General features: G+C 40.1%; 1 long non-coding RNA gene across 1 annotated transcript; it reads right to left on the bottom strand.

The window, feature by feature from the left end:
- Nucleotides 1–4,693: 4,693 nt before the first annotated feature.
- On the bottom strand, nucleotides 4,694–7,437 carry LOC117282675. The gene is made up of 3 exons (XR_004513511.1): nucleotides 6,824–7,437; nucleotides 5,820–5,966; nucleotides 4,694–4,792 (listed from the first exon to the last, which is right to left on the bottom strand). It is a non-coding gene; the product is annotated as an uncharacterized LOC117282675 (long non-coding RNA).
- Nucleotides 7,438–8,032: the final 595 nt, after the last annotated feature.

The following is an 8,032-nucleotide window of genomic DNA, read 5'->3' as shown; positions in this document are numbered from 1 at the left end:
GTCACAACAAAATGGGTGCTCCCCACTGTGTATGCGTTGATGCCTCTTCAGATGACCCAACTGACTGAATGACTTATTACACTTGTCACAACAAAATGGGTGCTCCCCACTGTGTATGCGTTGATGCCTCTTCAGATGACCCAACTGACTGAATGACTTATTACACATGTCACAGCAAAATGGCCTCTCAGCAGTATGTATGTGCTGATGTGTCTTCAGACTACTCTTAACACTGAATGACTTACTACACACATCACAGGAAAACAGCCATTCCTCAGTATGTATGCGCTGATGAATCTTCAGAGTATACTGCTGACTGAATGCCTTATTACATACATCACAGCAAAATGGCTTCTCCCCACTGTGTATGCACTGATGTCTCTTTAGATGACCCAACTGACTGAATGACTTATTACACATGTCACAGCAAAATGGCCGCTCAGCAGTATGTATGAGCTGATGTGTCTTCAGATGACTCTTACATCTGAATGACTTATTACATATGTTGCAACACAATGGCTGCTCCCCAGTATGTACGCACTGATGTGCTATCAGAATTTGCTCTTGACTGAATGAATCACCACACTCATCACAGGAATATCGTTGCTCCTCACAATGTACAGGATGCAGTTCATTCAAATTATCCTGGAAAATGAGAGCAAATAACATGAAAAATCCTAATAGGAAGAGAAATGTGTTTGAAGCCCCAGTGTGGTGACAGAGAGAATGCCCCCTTGTGTGGTGTGTGCCTGAGTCGATCAGCATGCGTGGAGGTTTCTGAGTCAACCGAAGTTAAGCTGCACTGCCACTGTTTAACAAATTCCAAATTAAATAAAATTATGCATTTGTAAGGCTGGACAGGCATCTAATTAATAGTGGATAGGCTCCTAAAATGAAATAACAATAAAGACTGAGCTAAAAAATGATACTAAGGCTGCATATGGCCCAGCAAAATCCCTGAAACAATATATATAAGGCCTCAAAAAGATGAATTGCATAGTGTCAGTTCAATAGATATGTTCACCCTCATAAGATGAACAAATACATGAGTCATCTCCTAGGATGCCACACAAGATTCCTTGACAATGTAAACTTCTGGCTTTGCCAGAAAATGGCCAGTACTTCTGGACGAAGAAAAGAATGTGTGTCCACGGGCGCGCGCGCGCGCGCGCGCACACACACACACACACACACACACACACACACACACCAAACATCCATATATTGAGTGTCGTTCAAGTACATAATCTCAGGTTCAAAGCGAGCAAAGGCAATGCATGCCTTACACCACTCCGCCACCGTGACCGGCTCGGCGTATGTGTGACTCTGTGCAAACATTATACGGGGTGTACTGGAAAGTTTTTTCAAAATAGTCTTCTTGAGAACGTACACAACATTTCCATTGTTTTTTCAATGCTTCAAGAGCGCAGTGAAAGAAATCTTCCTCAATGCTATCGAGTACCACTTGTGATTCCCTTTGGATGTCAGATACTGTTTCGAAATATCGTCCCTTCAGTTTCATTTTCAAATTAGGAAACACAGAAATCACACAGCGCTGAGTCCAGCAAGTAAGGATGGCAAACATTAATCATGTTGTTAGTCACAAACTCCATGGCTTCTAGGGATAGTTGAGCGGATGTGTTGTCATGATGAGGGGGCAATATGGTGCAAGTTCAAATTTTCTGTTAACGATCTCCTGGCAAACTCCATAACTGATCCCACTGATATCTGCGAGCTCATGGATGGTTTGTGTTGTAGTGATGAGGGGGCAATATGTAAGTTCAAATTTTCTGTTAAGATCTCCAGGCAAACTCCATAAATGATCCCAATGGTGTCTGCGTGTTCATGGATTATTTGGTGATGGTCTTTGTGCATTTCCAACAACTTCTGTGACCTGTGAACTGTATGATTCATTCAAAACGTTACCGGCCATAGGCATATTGATTCATTGGCAAAATTTGTATGTGCCTTGTAGACAGCAGTGCATCAGTCACTGTGAAATGCAGAGCTGTGAACCGGCCAAGAAAAGTAAGAACCTCTGTCTATATGTATATATATAAATTTCCTTTGAAGTTCATTAATAGACTTATTTGTGTATTTAATTATATCCATTGTATATTCCGCTTCACGATAATTGTGTTTGTCCAAAAAGTAATGTCAGTGATTTTATTGTGAAGTGACTATACATTGCAGCATGCTCAGACCAGTTGGGATCGGTGGAGGGGGAAGTCAGCTTATGAAAGCACAGTCACTTAGTTGTCTCCGAACTTCCTGAGAGTGACGAAAGGCTTTTCCGTGAAACTTGTTTTTGTCTCCCGTGCAAGCCGCAATGCAGCCAAGAACTTTTGGACTTGTGTGAAAGTGACCCTCACTTTTTAGACAATGTCATCAACACAGGTGATGAGACTCGAGTGTTTGAGTACGACCCTGAAACAAAAAGGCAAAGTGCCGCGTGGCACACCTCAGCATCCCCTCGCCCCAAGAAGGCCAGAATGAGCAAGTCAAAGGTTAAGGTCATGCTCATTGTGTTCTTTGACATCAGGGGGCTCGTCCACCATGAGTTTATACCATATGGTACAACCATCAACGCCAAATTCTACGTGGAAGTGCTAAAGAGACTCAAAGGAAGGGTTCATCACATCCAGCCTGACATTGTGGATGATTGGAAACTTCACCATGACAATGCACCAGCCCACACTGCCTTTCTTGTGACCAGCTTCCTGACTGATTCAAAGGTGCCAACGGTTCCCCAGCCACCCTAAACTCCTGACGTAGCTCCCCCAGACTTCTTTTTGTTTCCGTGCTTGAAAACTCCCATGAAAGGACATCATTTTGGGACAGTTGACAAAGTCAAAGAGATTTGCACCAAGGGTCTAAAGGAAATTCTGGAGGCCTATCATGACGCCTTCGATGCCTGGAAATCTTGCTGGAAGCGATGTATCGACGCAGAAGGAGCCTATTTTGAAGCCTTTTAATGTGTTGTACCAATCTAATCAACAAATGTTTTTAATCGACTCACCGACATTACTTTTCGGACAAACCCTGTATATATTGTGTTGCCAATGCCAATTCTTCACTACTGCTTTCTACACATTCTCTGTATCCAATGTTGAGTCACCATTCTGTCATGACAATCAATCACCCGACAACAGGTACAGAGGCAACAGGAAACACGTGTCTATGATCTGTCCCACAATGTCACAAATCTTTTGAGACTCATTAGGTATCCTATAATAAATCCTCAATATAATGGGACCTCTATGTTATTACATTGATACAGACTACATCAAAGATAGAAAACAAATGATAAAACTATAGCATTTATAGATCCTGGGAACCCTATGATATAGTGCCAAAGCACTGTTTAGTGGATTTGACACACAAGGAAAATGTGAAGGATTTTTCTTGTATAGAATTTACCAAAATATTCAGTTTACACAGCATTTCATTCCATCCATATTAGATCTGCTTAACCTTTATGAACCGAAGGGCATGGTATGGGAACCTTTAAAGTAAAGCCGAGTGTGCCGAAAGACACTGTATAGTGACTCGCAGTCCATGTGTGCGCACAGTGTTCTAAAATCTAATTTTAAGATAGAAATTCATGTTCTACTTGCATTATTTTTGGACACCCGCTTTATAAGTAGAATGTCTTCCCTCCTGCATCATCTAACTGAATGTTGCATGTAACTGAATGCAGAGTCCAACATCGCAATTCATGCAATTTATCCATATGTAACTCTGTTTTCCACACGAAGCACACACACAAAACATCTGTCTCGTATTAGCAGGAAGTAGGCCAGTGATGGCGAGTGGTCTCCTGTATTTGTAATGCTTATAAAACATCACAATTTCAACTATGCACCATGGCCCCATTTCACATGGAAGAAGCCGAAATTGGGAGGCCGCTCTTAAATTACACCATTCAGAATGCGGTACAGTTGGTTATGAAGCCAAGGGGCATTGAGGGGAATATTCCAAGAAGTAACTCTGTGTGGATAGACTTGTATAAACAGGCACTATATACAAGAAGGACTGACTGGAGAATGTGCAATGAAAACAAACCTCCTATCTCCTCCAGATAAAACATAGTCATGCATTTATACTGCAGAAAGGTTCTGTGCAGAAGCTTTATGTATTTTTGTAGACAGACGCTCAAAATTGGGGAAAAATTATTTTCGGAATCAATGTAACAATTTTTACAGATTCTAAAATCTGTAAATTACAATATCTGATTCTATATTCTTTCTAGATAAAAGTAGCGTTTATTTCGTTCGTTTATCACAAAAATTGTAGAAATCACAGCATTTTGAGTAACATGATTACAATTTTTATTACTCTACAATGGCGGGAATTTCAATTAACTCCGGCCCGCAGCCATTACCGGAATTTAAATGTCCAATCCCTTAAAGGTTAAAAGAAAATGGGACTGGTACATCACAAGCAACATTCAACAAACTACAGTTGCCTAGACATTTCAGAAGAAAAGAAACCTTCAGAATCTGGTCAACAGCGCAGTAGAGCTGTTTCACATGCACAGACAGCCAGAGAGATGGAGATAAGAAAGACAACTGACACTTCTGCACATTTGTGTTACCTGCCTAACAGTGCACATACAGCTCACCTCAGGTTCAGCCTTTAGTTCTGGAAATGTTATTGCAACAGGATCCTCTTCCTCTTCTGCATCTGAAACTTCCTTAGCTTTTACATTCATGGCCTGGTTTGCATCATAAGGTGTTGGGTATGTCTCCCCATATGGACCCACTAAAACGTTCTCTGAACTTGCACAGTCCTGTAAAACCATCACATCTTTCTCAGAAGTGGATGCACAGCACCAAACATTAAACAGCACATGATCTCCCTGCTATGGCTGCTTCTCATTACATCTAAGCTCACAAGAGCTCTTCTGTATGCATTTTCTTCTCTACAGCTATCAAGATCATTGGAAAGTATCTGGTTCATAGCTCAGTTCTCTTCCCAAAAAATAACAATCACTGCGGCAGCACTGAAAATATCAGCTTCCTTTGGAACCTAAAAACTGCATGAGGAGCTCCACAACTTGTAACTTTCATTCACCAAGCATAATTAAAATGCTCAAGTCAAGGAGGATGAGATGGGCTGCTCATACAGCAGGCAGGGGGAGAAGAGGAATGCTTATAGGATTTGTTGGGAAAGACACAAAGGGCTCATTACTGTGGTCACACATGCTCATCATGGATCTGTATCCTAAGGCAAACAGACGCAGTACAAACCCTTTCAAATTATTTCTATGGTGAAGAGAGTTGGCACATGAAAATAAAATTTTGTCTGTACACACAAACAAAAAACACAATTGTTTCTCTCACAGGAGGAAATGTTTCTTTTGCGCCCTGCAGTACAATTCTTTCCACTCTTGTTGCAAGAGAATGCATAATCCATCATAACCTTGAAACCTGTGCATCACAAGATAAATATTTTGTGGGGTTCATTATAATTAGCTTACAAGAGTCCTAGTAATTTAAATCCTTGATTTAATAAGTGTAGCAGTAACTAAATGTGAACAGAATCGTGACTCCATAAGGATTTTTGCTGCTACAGAATTTCTCTGAAACATAGTTTAATTTCATCTGCATCAGAACTGCTTAAAAGGAAAGAAACATTCATTCAACAAAATACAACTGTCTAGAGACACTTCAGAAAAAGACCTTCAAAGGCCAGTCAGCAGCACAGTGGAGTTGTTTCATGTGCACAGACAGACAAGGAGATGAGATGAGACGAGAAAGACGATCGACATTTCTGCATATCTGTGATGTCTGCCCAACAGTGGACATACAGCTCACCTCAGGTTCAGCCTTTATCTCATCAACTGTTACTTTCACAAGATCCACTTCCTCCGATTTTATATTCATGGCCTGGTTTGCATCATGACTTGCTGGGTATATCTCACCATTTGGACCCACTAAAACCTTCTCTGAATTTGTATAGTTCTGTAAAACCAACATACCTTCTATCAGTCACGGATTAACAAGACCATACATTAAACAATCTACACACTTTTTGCTGTAGCTGCTTTTCATTTCATCTACCCCATCATAGCTACTCTCTATGGATTTCTTGTGAAGAGTTCATAATCTTAGAAACTATTAAGTTCATAATGAAGGGACCTTCCTCAGAAAATAATGGTGCCTGTGGCAGGACAGAAAATATCTGCTCTTTATATTACATAAGCTCTGATTACTGTGCTCACACATGCCCATCATGACTTTCCATTCTTACACAAACTAACCCAGTAGAAACCCACCAAAATTATATCTTTAAAATCGTTCTACACAAATGTCTCACGTGTGGTCTCATTCTTTGAGCTTTTCTATCCTAACTTTGTCTGCATTTCTTAATCTCACATGTCTGCTACATGACCTACCCACATCACTCTCCTTGAATTGCTCCCTCTCACACATAATATACCAAACTGTTATAATATGGAGAACCATGTAAACTCACCAGATAGATTATGGGAACTAACACAAGATTGGTATACAGTGTTGGTTTTTAGGCTATGAGAATTGACAAATAATAAAAATTCTATGCATACAAGCATAAAACACTTACCATGCTTTCACTCACAGCAGGAAATATTTCTTAAGCTATCTGTAGCAGAATTCTTTGCACTCGTGAGCAAGAAAATGCGGAATATTTTCATAACTTCGAAACTTTCCTTATCACACGTTTTGTGGGTTGCGAACGAGTTGATTTACTAGAATCCTACTGGTATGACCATCATATTTCTAACAAGTGTACCTGTATCTAGCCGTGAATATTTTCCCAAGTCTGTAAGGAAACTTACCGATGTGCCTTTCTTTGTTCTCACAGCAGAGAATACGAAGTTTGCTGTCTTTTTACACGCTGTGTAGTCTGACAGACTTGCTCAAGTTTTGAAGGCAGCTGTTTCGCCCATTCTGAGGGAAACTCTTGCTTTCAAAACGTCGGTAGAAGGCTACCAGACTGCACGGAGTTACATCCTAGAAACAGCAACCTATTCTACAAATTTATATACTGGTGCCGCAAAATAGTATTCACTATGCATTTGCATACCCTACAACTTCAACCAGTTCACCATAGACCATCAGCTGTCACAACATCCTTTATAAGTCGAATTGATTCGTGTAACAGGCGAGAAAACGCAAAAAAAATGTGAATTCTAATAAATATATGGCCCTCAGAAGTTTACATGAACCCGAAGTTGAACTTGCAACAGCGGAATATCATGAAACCCTGCGGTGTTCGCTTCCACCGATTTGCCGACATATATGGGAACAGAATTTTCAGAATGATACCAATAATTCCCTACAAATTATACACATCTTACACTCCACTAACAAAAACAAAAAATTACTAATAACGTTGCTTTACTGGATGCTAAATCTCGTTCTCGTGATCTGATTTGTGAGTTGTGATTAATTTCACATTCTACCACTGGAGGGCAGGAAAAACATTAAAATAATATTGATTATATTTAAATACTTCTCATAAACTTTGTGCCATGTTATTTCTCAGATCTTCAGAAGTAATTCTAAAATTTAAAATTTCATATAGCTTTTAAAGATATCCATAAATAAAAATGAATGTAGTAAACATTTACCTGTTTAATATCGACGCCATTTTGGGTCCAGGACAAAAATTGGTTCAACATCTAATTTCCTTATTCGGGACTGTAAACAAATTTGGGAAAAAAAGAAAAAAAAACGAGTCGAACATCGACAGGATTGTCGTCACCCGTCAAGATCCTCTCTCTCACTCACTCATGGAGCTTAGCCCTTCTTGAGCAGCTGCCAATTATGCACCTACTCAAGAGTAATCCAGTAATTCTGGGTATCATCCACCTTTGCCCAAACCCTTTAGAATCTACTCAAAGACTTCAAAGCATTTTATCGAACCAGAAGGTTCATTTCCTTCGTCACAAGGGCCCCAGCTGTCTTTATCCTGAGCCAGATCAATCAAATCCATGCCATACTATCTGATATCCATTTTAACATTGTGCACCCCCACCTATGCC

This window comes from Cryptotermes secundus, unplaced genomic scaffold (genome assembly GCF_002891405.2).
Source record: "Cryptotermes secundus unplaced genomic scaffold, Csec_1.0 scaffold484, whole genome shotgun sequence".
Taxonomy (NCBI): Eukaryota; Metazoa; Arthropoda; class Insecta; order Blattodea; family Kalotermitidae; genus Cryptotermes; species Cryptotermes secundus.
Note: the sequence above shows the minus strand (reverse complement) of the source record. Positions and strands in the feature narration are given on the sequence as shown.